This window comes from Hordeum vulgare, chromosome 4H (genome assembly GCF_904849725.1).
Source record: "Hordeum vulgare subsp. vulgare chromosome 4H, MorexV3_pseudomolecules_assembly, whole genome shotgun sequence".
Lineage (NCBI taxonomy): Eukaryota > Viridiplantae > Streptophyta > Magnoliopsida > Poales > Poaceae > Hordeum > Hordeum vulgare.
In genome coordinates this window covers 35,060,818-35,074,328 of record NC_058521.1, presented here as the reverse complement: position 1 = coordinate 35,074,328, position 13,511 = coordinate 35,060,818, and the positions used below count along the sequence as shown (strand labels likewise).

The 13,511-nt window shown below is 42.2% G+C and overlaps 1 pseudogene; it reads right to left on the bottom strand.

The window, feature by feature from the left end:
• Window positions 1–4,287: 4,287 nt before the first annotated feature.
• On the bottom strand, window positions 4,288–4,850 carry LOC123450230 (annotated as a pseudogene).
• Between the last annotated feature and the right edge of the window lie 8,661 nt (window positions 4,851–13,511).

Sequence of the window (13,511 nt, the reverse complement as noted above, 5' to 3'; positions counted from 1 at the left end):
AAAGGATAAAAAATGATCTCGTTGTACAATGCTGTCTGTAACCAAATCACAAAAGAGAGGAAAGTATATACCTGAATGCAAAGACTGAGAAGAGGTGATATACCTGAATATAAATCGCCATAACCAGTTGTTGTGAGTGTTGTAATGGACCAATAAATTGATGTCACATATCGAACCCATAGACTCTCTGATCTGTAGTTTGGTATTGCTGCTCCTATCCAGGTTCTTGATGGATCGGGGTATGTATCAGCTATTAAGTAAATGAAACATCCTGAACAATGTATTGCAAAAAGAGTAACCTACGATGCTCACTCAAACATGCAGAATTATGTTTCATTCATCAGGCATTAACACATCAATTTGTTTCATACTTGCAGAGGAGAGGATGCAGACTTACAGAAATTAGTTTGGTGCACCTTATCCAGTAGTAGTTCAATCGGATATCCTTTTCAAGCCTAGAGGGGCCAATTTACCTTAGTAATTTTCAGTTCTCTTATTTTTCAAGTTTCATATAAGAGAACATACCTGGCAAATAAAGTACTGAGGCGTCGGAGATGCCATAATCGAAGCATGTTAAGTATCCTATAGGCAAGGCCATTTCCATGCTTGTTAAAGAGCAGCCCAAAGGGTTGATATGGAATTGTGGAACAGGCGTCAAAAATGAACCAGGAAGAGAGATATTTGTGTACAAGTTCATGTTAGCATTGTTCAAATTGATAGCTTTGCACATGTGCTTTACCATTAAGAATGACGTAGTTGAGAAGAGTTGAGGTGCAAGTACCAACCTAGCTGCAATCCTTTTTGGATTATCCTCTCTCAGAGAAAAAACATACCCGCATTCTCCTTTCCAGAGTAAGTCTTAAAGTAAGATCATCCAACTTTTTCTCAAGCTTATTCTTCGCCTCCCGGAGTGCACCAGCTTCATTTGCAGTCCGAAGAAGCAATCATGCATAAAAATACCCCCGATGGACACCAATAAAACAAAGGCGTTACACAAGCTTGGGAATTACAAACAGTAATATTCACAGAAGAAATCGAAGATAACATTAGATTAGAATGCTTTTCTTTTAGGTGTATATGGTTGTTAGGAAAAGGTGTATATGGTAGGCTCTCCCTCTAAACCTCGGCAACTTAGCTAGCCTACCCACACTCCTCAGAGTCATACACCTGTCTTCAGATGACTGAGTTTAGACATGAAAATCCACAAGGAAAGAGCGTTCAAAAGACCCTCGCTTCTTGGACTTAACCTGGCCCTCAAGATCTTAGCCATGTCTAATTAAGATTTCAGGCTAAGCCACACAGCTGCTGCTTGACATGGTGCTGATAGGTGGCTCCCTCAAACGAGTTGACATTAACAAAGGAAATTGTGCGATGTTTTAGGAAAAGAACATATCTTCAAAATTCTTAAACTGGGTACAAAAAATTAATAATGTTATTTTCAGCACTGCTAGAAACATGCCAATTAATTTATTAGGCCATAAATAAATTACATAATTGCAACCAGAAAAATACCATTCTGAGTTTCCTTAGCTCCCTTCTTGCAAGCTTTTGTCTCCAAGCACGCTGAATTGCTATAACGGCTTGCTTGTAACGATGGAAAAGCATGGCAACCTTCCGTTTTCTCCAGAAGGACTACGAAGTGGCAACAAGAAACTCATGTCACATAAATTCAACAATACAAAGTGTTACCTCTTATAAGCAAGTGATGACATAACTACTGTCGTGGGTATAAGTCTGACAGTAGATGTGTAGGGTATGAAAGGATGGGCAGAGCCTTAGCTACGGCGAGGTTGTATGAGTTCAGGCCCCTCTACGGTGGAGGTAAAAGCCCTACGTCTCAGTGCTCTTGGAGCTTGATGTCGAGTGGAATATGGATTACAGTGAATTGCTCACCCCTGCACCAGTGGGGAAGAGCGACTTATATAGAGCGCGCTGTCCTTCACAACGGTTCGGTGCACAGGGGTGGAGAAGTGGCGAATAAATGCCTACGTTACAGGTAACGTATGTCTTAAATGCTAATAAAGGTACATGGAAACGTATGACCGTTGCCCTTCAGGGGGGTTACGATGTACAGAGTGGAATCCAGTCGGTAAGTTTGATACGCTCCGAATGCTCATCTCCGACTGGATGATGGAGGAATCGTCACCGACTGGATGATGGGAAGTCCTTAATTCAGTCGGAACTGACTAAGGGCCTTATCCTTTATGAAGGGTAGTCCTTGGGTAGGACCCATAGGCAGACCTATGACCATACCCTAGGACTATAACCCCATCAACTACAGTACCAGCAAAGATATAAACATAATTACTTATCAACATTCAAGAATAGAAAGATTAAAAACTACTACTAGCATACTATTTCTATGCTTAGTCAGTGGTCACAAAAATTTATCACTGCGGCAAGCGCAGAATGAAGTTTGATATCTTAGGACAACGTTTCTTCTATTTAGGGTGTGATTGCATGAAACTGTATATGGTTATCTGAATTCAGATTGCAGGTTGGCGCCGTACAAGATAACAAACATAGCAATTGACTAAGGACACATATTTACCTCTACAATATGCTTGTATTGATATTGTAGCCTTCTTTGTTTTCACAAACTCTTTGCGGGCGGCGAATGTTCTGAAACAACTTTGAATGCGCCGCACAACATTGTCCAAAACCTCAGCATGACGCACATCTAGTATCGCGATTTGACCGGCTCTAAGGAAGACCTTATTTCGACCAAGCTATCAGGTAAACAAAAGTGTCAAATTCTTATGTTCTAAACTTGAGATGATTTATTAGTAAACTATTAATTGATACTTCAAAAGGGATCAGAATGAGAGTGTGCTGAAAAAAATGCAAGGGCACTTTTTGGAAATTACATAATCAATTAGAAAAACACAAATTACTCTTCATTAGCTCAAAATATTTTGTATTATTTTCCATCATACACCATGCATAATCCAATCTTTACATATATGCAAAGTTCTACTTCAATGAAAGAATGCATCCAGTATAGATCCTCATGCTACTTCTCTTGATACAAAATTGACAAAAACAACACCAACCTAAGCATCCAAGGAATAAGAATAATTAAACATTGATTAAAAATGTGTTATGCAAGAGGTGCATACCTTTGGTTTAGAAACCATATTAGAACCCTAGTAATCCATCATCTCTTTTTCTACTAAGTAACGATCAGGTATGACACGTTATGAGTTCATGTTCTACACATGGTTACCCACATCAACTGCGCTTAGGAAAGACATTGTAAATTATGCAACATGCTTCCATTTTTATTACCTGGTTAATCTGCATAAATTATAAAAGAGGTCGCATAGTAAGAGCCCTGAAAGAAAAATATAAAATAGGAGATCCCGAGGTTAATCTGCATTAATTATATAAACAAAGTCTCTTCCTGACTTCACAAAAGGAAGATGATCCAAATCGCTAAAAAGTCTAACGACATTAGATACTGAGAAAATATTTTGACTGAGTAGGTTATTCTGCAGAATGATTGTCAACATAAAACAAGAACAAGTAATAGCAAGGGTTTGTCCACTGAAAATACCTTATTAGTTTCAGATGAGGCCAGTCGAAATGATATTGTCGAAATTTCATTACAAATAAAAAAGAATTGCATGTGTGATCTTAACAATGAACTAAACAATTATATGGATGGCTCAACCTACATATATATACGAGCGTTGGTGCTATATATGTAAAGATCCTCCATGTGATGACTTAAGATAGTCTCTGCTTCTGCTTATTTTTTGAAGTGACATAAGAAACCTGACTAAGTGCTCTACAATGTCTAGCCCATGACAGTAGCCACACCTGATGTTGAGTGACAAAAGATGTGTTTTTGGTCCTTGGCAGTGTCATCAATTCTGTTGATGCTGGTGGGGGATGCAATTTGAAGCCCAGTCTAACCTGTATATATTCTTCTTCTTTTTTTGAACTCCTGTATATATTCTTCGTTTGTGTGAAGGGGGGATGCAATATCGTAGTTACATTTTGACGTTTTGAGCTGAATAAATGTATGAGAATATCTATCATTGGCACACATTTCCCCTGTCGTTAACTCCTAACCTCGTCCAGTCCCCATCTTGATGTCAGAGATTAAACAAAGATAACTAAGGTGATTAGGTGAGCATGCCTGACCCCTTTTTTCACCAACTTCTCCTTCTCTGGGATTTCTTTCAGGTACAGGCAGAGGCAAGGAAATCATATCAACGAGCTACAACTCTCGAGTATCAGCCAACATTAAGTGACCCTATACGGTAAAATAAATAAACCGTCTTATCTTACCGGCAAAGCGAGCCTGACGTCGTCGCCGTCCTGGATCCAGAGCTCCATGGGCCCGGCGAGCTAGAAGGGCGGCAGTGTGGGTTCGAAGCTCCCCCGTCCGATCTCGGCGAGCGTCGTGTTGTCGGCGTCGGCCTGGGACCGGAAGATGGGCAGGTCGACGAAGTCCCAACGGTTGACGTCCTCGAGCAGGCGCACCGGCACGACCTTCCTCCCGACCTCCATGTCGAACTCGTACGCCACCGCGTGGCCCACCAGTGCGTCCCTCACGTCGAACCCGGACACCTGGAGCTCCTCCGACTGGAACCCCAACCCCTTCACGATCGCCTCCCTCAGGTCCTGCAACGCGGATCCGCCAACCGCGTCGGCCCGTCCGCTCCGATCGATCGACGCGTGGCACGAGAGATAAGAAGGGAGGGAGTGGGGGGACTCACGGAGATCGCCTTGGGGACGGGGGGCTTGGGCGCCGTGTCGAGGCCGCGCGGCGAGCCGGTCGCGAGGAGCAGCGCCAGGGGCAGCGCGAGGAGCCGCCATCGGGCTCGAGCGGTGGTGGCCATCGCTGCTCCTCGTCCCCCCTATCAATTCGCCCGGATTGCCTGCTGCTTCTCCTGCGAGGAAGAGGAGGAATAGAAGGGAAACAGAACTCTCTGGAGGAAGGGGGGCGGTGCTCATATGAGGCGTGCGTGCGTTAGTGGGTTTGTTGTCAACTGTCATGTTGATCGTACGAGGTGGGGGTATTGAACCGGTTTATGGAGGGTTGGAAAAAAAAATCGGTGAAAGGGCCGCCTGGTTTATGGAGGGATGAATAAAAATTGATGGAAGGGCTAGCTGTAGCGACGGGGATCTGTCGTGGTCGAACCATCACGATAGACGACAGATCGTCTTTAATAGTAGAGATTATAGAATAATATGTTGGTACATCTTATATGTTTTTGGTCTGTTCAATTGATGGTTGTAGAAGCTTTTGGTTCTCAGCTGTGATAGAGACAAAGGACGAGGACAGGACGATGCAAATAATTCATTGCAGGTGGCGGCGTGCTTATCTAAACAAAGTTCTCTCCACATGGAAAAAGGTTGCCAAGATGGTGCACGCCTAACTATTTTGGCTATCTCCACCACATCTTGAGAAATGTGCGGCTGCACATGGTGGGGCATGCTTCAAGATGACACGGTGCCTGCTGCTACTCTGCGTATAACGAGAATGCAACATTTTATTGTAGACATGTCGCCGGTATATTTAGGTGGACCAACACCCTAACTAGCAGCCCACATCCCACAAGGACACAACTGATATCATGCGGAGACTTCCGTGGTCTTGCACTTTATTTTAAACGGAAACAAAAGTTTTGTCTTATATTTTTCTTAACGGTGCCTGGTATTTTTTTATCTAAATAGTTAACTTCCATTATTTATTTATTTTAACATGCAAGCATGACATCATCGAGCAATAAGGATTAGAAAAGACCCACCTCAACATTCAATAAGTCATAGGAAAAAATCACCTCAACATGCGAACATGCATGATTAAAATATTTCTTCCAACATGAAAGCATGACACATCATCAAGCAACATGTATTAGAAAAGGCCGACCTCAACATTCAATGAGTCATAGGAAAAGGTTCTTCTCAACATGCAAACATACATGATTTATTCAATAAATATTTTTGAAAATACAATAACCAAACACAATAAACCCTATGAGAGGAGTGATGAAAAGGTTCGCTCAAGCTTGTTTGTGTTCCGATGGGTGCTCAGGGGGATGATGAGAGGAGTGATGTAGTAGACCGCTTGGGCAGAGAGCACTGACTTGACTAGGGCCATGCAACCAATCATGGTAATGTTGTTCCCCTCCCAAGGTGGAATCCTGGTAGCGAACTTATCCACCAAGAAATGGGAATCCACCTCTTTGAGCTTGCAGACCAAGAGAGGAAGCCCCAAATATCTCATGGGGAAGGTCGCGGTATTTGCCGTCAAGCTTTGTAGGATGGTCTCAAGTTAAATGTTGCAACATCTAATGGTGACGGCCGAGCTCTTGTGGAAGTTGGTATGAGCCCCGTGATCTTTCCAAAGTCCTCGAGGATGGCTGATAGGTTGTCAATATCCCGCTTTATGGGCTTCATCAAAATAGACGCATCGTCCGCGTAGAGTGAAGTGCGCACAACAACGCATCTACCTTAGATTTTGTCTAGTAGTCCTTTTGCTATGGCAACATGGAGAAGCCGTTGGAGTGTGTCGATGGCAATGCCAAACACTAGATGCGAGAGAGGGTATCCTTGCCGCAACAACTTCTCATGCTTGATCGGCGGACCGGGCACACCGCTCAAAAGGATCCGAGAGGATGAAGTGAAAAATAGAGTGGCAACCCACTCTTGTCACTTGCTTGGGAAGCCTCTTTTTTGCAAAAGATCCAAAGTATATTCCTATTTAACCGAGTCAAAGGCCTTACGGATATCAAGCTTGAACAAATGTGAGGGGGTCTTGTCTGAAGTTGTCATGGATACTTCTATTCTTTATGAACGCACTTTGGGAGTTGGAAACGAGCTCATCCATGTGAGGTTTGAGTCGAGAGGTAAGAATATTAGCAAAAATCTTTGTCACGGCATGAATAAGACTAATGGGCCTGTAGTCATTGATTCCCTTTGCACCATCCTTAGGAGAATTGAGCCAGTGAATGTTAGTACCGTTCAGGCTTTCGAGAAGACAAATGGCCCTCATGAAATCGTGCTTGATGAAGCTCCAACATTTCTTGAAAAATAATTTAGTGAAGCCATCCACTACTAGGGAAAACCCTAGCAGTAGCGCGGGTCAAAGGCGTAGCAGTAGCGTGGTGATACGTCTCCAACATATCGATAATTTATGAAGTATTCATGCCATATTTTCCTATGTTTAGAATGATTTTATATTGATTTGATGCACTTTATATGATTTATTTAGAACTAACCCGGACTGACGCTGTTTTCAGCAGAATTACCATGGTGTTGTTTTTGTGCAGAAAATGGAAGTTCTTGGAATCGCCTGAAACTTTTTTATAATTTTTATCTAGAGGAAATAAGAAATATTGGAGCGAAGAACCACCGGAGGGGAGCCACCAGTGGTGCACAAGCCAACATGACGCCACCCCCTAGGTCACGCCCTGATAGCTTGTGAGGCTCACGTGGCTCCGTTTGGCATGATTCCAACGCTGAAAATCCCCATATATACCAGAAACCCCAGAAGTAAAAAGAGAACTTCTGTTCCGCCGTCGCAACTCTCCCTATTAACGAAAAACCCATCTGGAGTCTTTCTAGAACCCTACCAGAGAGGGGAGCCCATCTCGGGTGGCCATCTTTATCATCCCGACGGAGGCCATGATGAGGAGGGAGTAGTTCACCCTCGGGGTTGAGGTTTTGGACTAGTAGCTATGTGTTTGATCTCTCTCTCTCTCTCGTGTTCTTGAAATGTCACAATATTGATGTATCACGGGCTTTGTTAATATAGTTGGATTATATGATGTTATTCCCTTGCTACCTTGTTGTGATGAATTGAATCTTTCCCTTTAAGATCTCGTAATGTTGGGTTGAATATTTTTGTTTGAGAACACTTGATGTATGTCTTACATGCGGGGTACCCCTAGTGACATTGGGGTATTCAAGTGATTCACTTGATATATGTTATGGCATCAACTTGCGGATTCCGGTGATCTTGGGGATCTATGCATATGGGTTGATTGGACGTTTTATACTATGTTCTCTGATATAAATCGTGGGATGCTCCTTGAAGTTCTTTGTGTTGGATTGAATATGAAGAATATGAAATTGTTTGATGCATGTCGTATAATTAGCCCACAGATACTTGAGGTGACATTGGAGTCTCTATGTGACATTAGGGTTGATTGATATGTATCATAGGTGTTATTCTAGTATGAACTCCAGGGATGTTTGTGACACCTATATGAATAGCTCAAAAGAACGATAAAAAAGAATAACTTTGAGGTGGTTCTACTACCTACACCAATTTCATCTTATTGTTCTCCGCTAGATAGGAACTTTGGAGTGATTCTTTGTTGCACGTTGAGGGATGATCATATGATTCTACTATGTTAGCATTGTTGAGAGATTGCATGAGTGAAAGTATGAACCCTAGGCCTTATTACCAAGCATTTATACAACGTTTTTCTCACTGTTTTCCACTTGCTACCTTTTTCAGATTACAAAAACATATATCTATCATCTATATTGCACTTATATCACCATCTCTTCGCCGAACTAGTGCACCTATACAATTTTCCATTGTATTATATGTGTTGGGGACACAAGAGATTTCTTATATTTGATTGCAGGGTTGCTTGAGACAGACCAACTTCATCCTACAACTCCCACGGATTGATAAACCTTAGGTCATCCACTTAAGGGAGAATTGCTATTGTCCTACAAAACTCTACGCTTGGAGGCCCAACATAGTCTACAAGAATAAAGTTGCTAGTAGACATCACGCGGGTGGTCACGCTACTGCTATGGCGCTACAACTGACTGTTAGTAGTAGCGTCGGTTGTGCAGCGCTACTGGTAACCGAGTTAGCAGTAGCGTGCTTTTCTAACTGCGCCACTACTAATCGTGCGGATTTAAGGAGGATACTTAACAAATATAGTTGACGAAATCACATAGAGATAAAACTGGAAGCATATCGACATCCACCCAAATGTCGATATTACCTTCAATATCATCTTCAAGACGAATATCGAAGGTTATTTTCATATCCTCCTTAAATCCTTATGCCTTGCCTAGAAATTCCCAATTTGAGCAACCAAAATGCGAGTGATTAACTGCATTGTATCATTGTATAGTTTAACCCAAAATGCGTAACCATGTTTAGTCCTCATGTGAGCTCTCCTCATCTCCATATTCTCAATATCTTGAAAACCGAGCTTCTCTAACATACCTTCTTGCATGGCAGGGGATGCACTAGTCAAATTGTAAAAACGGAAATTACATGTTGAAGAAAAATAACACAAGTAATGATTAATTACGAAAAAAATACTTGTCATCGTTGCATACAATAATACATCAAAGGTCTCGTCCAGCTTGATGGTGAAGAACCTACTATTTTGCAGGTGAGGATTATCACACACACACCCCGATTATCACCGCAGAAATCACACTCAGGGACCCAATCATCATTAGACATTTCCTGTGTTCAGGATTCAAAGATTAGAAACCGACAACAATTATATCAGGAACTATTCAACATGTGTTGAGTTTCGATATGTCAAGGCTTCCTTGAAAAACTCCAATATCTCATAGAATATATGGTGCGCACTCCCTCACACTGGTATGGTGGTGTATGTGGCGGACACTCTCCTCGATAGAAATTTTGACCGTCGATGCTGGTCGCTCCTCCCTTCATCACCACATGTATTACAAAAATGTGTAGCACACGGGAAAAAGGAGGAAGTGACCCCCATGACAACAGTTGGGATTCTTCCTCTGATATTCCGACTGTCGGTGCTGGTCGCTTCCTCTCCCTCTCTCGTGCATTATACCAAGGTATATATCACTAGAAGAGGAAGAGGAAGCGTCCCCCACAATAATGGTGAGGAATTTTCCTGTGATATTTCGATCGCTGGTGTTGGTTGCTTCCTCTCCCTCTCTCGCGCATTATACCAAGGTATATATCGCGAGAAGAGGAAGAGGAAACGACCCCCGTAACAACAGTCGGGATTCTTCCATCAAGAACATACTGAAAGTCACACGAGGAGGAACAACACTACACCACAGTCAAGATTTAGTGACACATCAATCTGTTGGCATAGGGTACCTTTGTGGACACATAAATTGCAGCTGACACCTATATATGCTGACACAAGATAAAATAGTCGGAGTGTGGGCAAATATATTGCCGACCGTTTTTTACTTCCCGACACATTTTCTGTCGGCATACACCCTACCTACGCCGATAGATTTACTACATACATATATCCCACCTATCCTGATAGTTGGTTTGTTGGCATACACCCTACCTACACCAGCAATTGGTTTGTGGGCATACACCCTACCTTTGGTGACATATAGATTGTCCTTATAGGTATACGTGTTTGCCGACACTTAGTCTTCTTGTCTAGGCATCTACCTTTGCTGAGACATAATCTGTTCGTCTAGGCATATACCTTGGCAGACACTTAATCTTTACAGGTAGGTACATACCTTGGCCGACACGTATTATGGCAGGTTAGTTAGGTACGTTTGCCAACACATACTCTGTCTAGATAGGTATGTACAACGTACATATAAAATATACATCCAAAACAATAACTTGGTATATATGCACAACTCAAATGTCTTTGACAAACAACCTCGAAATGTTAATATTGGATATACATCCATGTGCAAATTTCATCCACAAACAGAGTCAAAATGACAACATACATATATATTGACCAAAGTTCACAACAACCAACATAGTTCGACCATCTAGAACACACAAGTCTAGAAGACAACACTAGTCCATAACAATATTTGCTAATCTAAAAGAATTCAAACACTATTTCAGAACACAAGTCATATCCATGAGCATCAAGTTCTACGCCAAAATACATGAAGCACCAAATAACACACATAAGATTCATGACATGGTTCAAGTTGGCTGGTCCAAAATACTGCAAACAGCCAAATGTTCCATGACAAAGTCATCATATCCATGCGCTAGGTGGCTAAGTACCTTAAATCCATACAAATTTATCAAGAAAGTGAGCATTCAACCCAAAAAATGTTCAAACTTCATACAAAAATTGGTACAAACAAATTATGCATGGCTTTATTTTCCTAAATAAATTGCAGATAGGATTTAGAAATTATTTACTGGAAGTTGCCCGTGTGTAATCTACTTCCTATAAGATTATACAGTCAAGAAGTAAAGTGATAACATGAATTAGATAGGAGAAAAGCATGCTATTAAATAGATGGTTTCTCACATGTAGCCAATATTCCACTAATTTCAATCATAGAAACTTCATCACATCACATAAAAAGAATGGATCGTAGTAAACTTGATGTATGGAGTATGTCATATTACCTGCACCTCGTGGCACATTTTTTGCCTTTTGCGCATTTTGATCTACAACAGTAATAATTACTTAGCATCTCCCATGGCCGATAGCTGACCAATTAGGAGAAAATAAAATAAATCAAGTGCTCTCGATTCTTACCATAGCAGATGGACATGCAATTGATTTCCCCTTAACATCTGCCATGGTAAGCACATCTCCATATGGACGAGGAAAGACGGTTTCCCTTTTGAACAGTGAATGGACGACAATTTCAACAAATTGAGAACCTAGATGCTCACCCTCCACCACAACCTTTGGAGTAGTTGTTTGAATTTTCCATTTGGCAACAACAACACTTAAGTCTAGTCATGCTATATAGTATCACATCGCTTCCACCCTATGGGGAAAAATTGTAATTCAGAACATAATTTTATTTTAAAGAAGCAAGTTCAAGTGTACATATACATATTGTTGTGTAGAAAATCGCATGGGGAATCCCTAGCAGAAAAAATTAAGTTAATAAAGCATCATATTGGCAAAATCTTTTTAAATGAATTATCATTCAGACTTAAGTCAAATGAATTTCCATTGAAGTTGAATCATAGCCTCAAAGAGGGCCACAATAATAAGCAGGAAAGAAAGATTTACCCCTTGTTGTCTATGATGTTTCTCTGCATTAACAACTTTTCTTCCGATAACATTCGACTCAGCCACGTCCTCCAGAATATCATTACCTTGTTCAGTATTACTAGTTTCTCTTATCCTTATGCCCTACATCAAAATCAAGCATTGTAGATTTTATTACATGTTCCACTATTGAAGAGGAACAATATAATAGAACTATAGTGCTACCTATTGTCCTGTTGTAGGTATGCTATTGGTTCATCTCGTTGCCCCTGTGAAGACAAAAGAAGTTCCCTCATCTCAGCCATTTGCTTCTTCATGTCACCCATTTCTACCATTTTTCTTCTTCATGGCATCCATTTGTTCTTGCAGATGTTCCACTTTTTGGTCAGATACACGACACGCTTCCATTGTCATTTGATGCTTTGTAGATTTATACTGCTGGGTTCCAGGCAACTCTAGTTCACATGGAGTTGTCCCCAATCCTATAGCATGAACATATCCTTTTTTTATTTTCCACAAACAAATGCAAACAAATCACCATCCTAAATACCAATGTCCATTAATTCAGGGTGCTTTCCTGTTTCATCTTGAAGTTCTTTCTATAAATTTCAGGAATGTGTTATGTGCTCCTAGTATTCACTACATAGACAAAAATATGATAGGCATCGACACTTACCAAGCAGGCCTCTCAATAGAAGTTAAATTCACTCAGACACCCTTAGATATCGATATCTTTAGCCATGTATGTCGATCCATCTCACACACTCCCCATTTGTCACCATCCTGAGGCGACTCGAGGCCTCCTCCCTTCGTCCGCCGCCACCCCCCTCTTTGGATCATCACTCCTCGCCATCACCAGAAATAGTCGTTGGATCCCCCGCGCAATCGCTGATGAGAGTGGTGGTGGGGCTCTCGGTCGCCTTGCCATTGTGCAGGGGGCTAGGGTTTGGGGCAACATCCCCTAGTGATGCAGGTGGTGTTCCCCGGCAGCAGGCGGCGTCCTTCGGCACTGTGGGTCGCCTATGCCCGGCCGTGTGGGCAACTGGCCGACATTTGATTTGAATGGGTGGTGATCAAGTCCCCCATGGACGCCGCGGTCCAGATGTGAAGACGCCTCCTGTGACATGTGCTGCTTCCTCTCCAACACCTTGTTTGGCCGGATCCGGTGGAGTCATGGTGGTAGGGTAGAGAGCCCTAGATCGAGGTAACCAGTTGGCCGCTGCTAGCGGCCATGTTGTGAGCGAACTTGGGGTGTCGCTCCCATTCCTACAGGCGATTTTGAGGCCCATCTCCCTCCCCTCCTCCTTCCCCTGCTCCGAGGTGAAAATCCATAACCCTTGGTTACACGGGGGCAGTGCTTCTACACATTCGCCTTCTTGAAGGTGTCATTTTGGGTTTTTGAGAAGGAGGGTGGTTTGCAACAAGCCTTTGGTGCTCCTGTTGGCAGCGGCTCTCGGTGTCAAATCCGATAGATCTCGTGTAGGGGGTCTCTAGGTGTTGATCTAGGATCAATGGTAACGGGAATATGGGAGACGATGTTTACCCAGGTTTGTGTTGGGGAACGTTGCA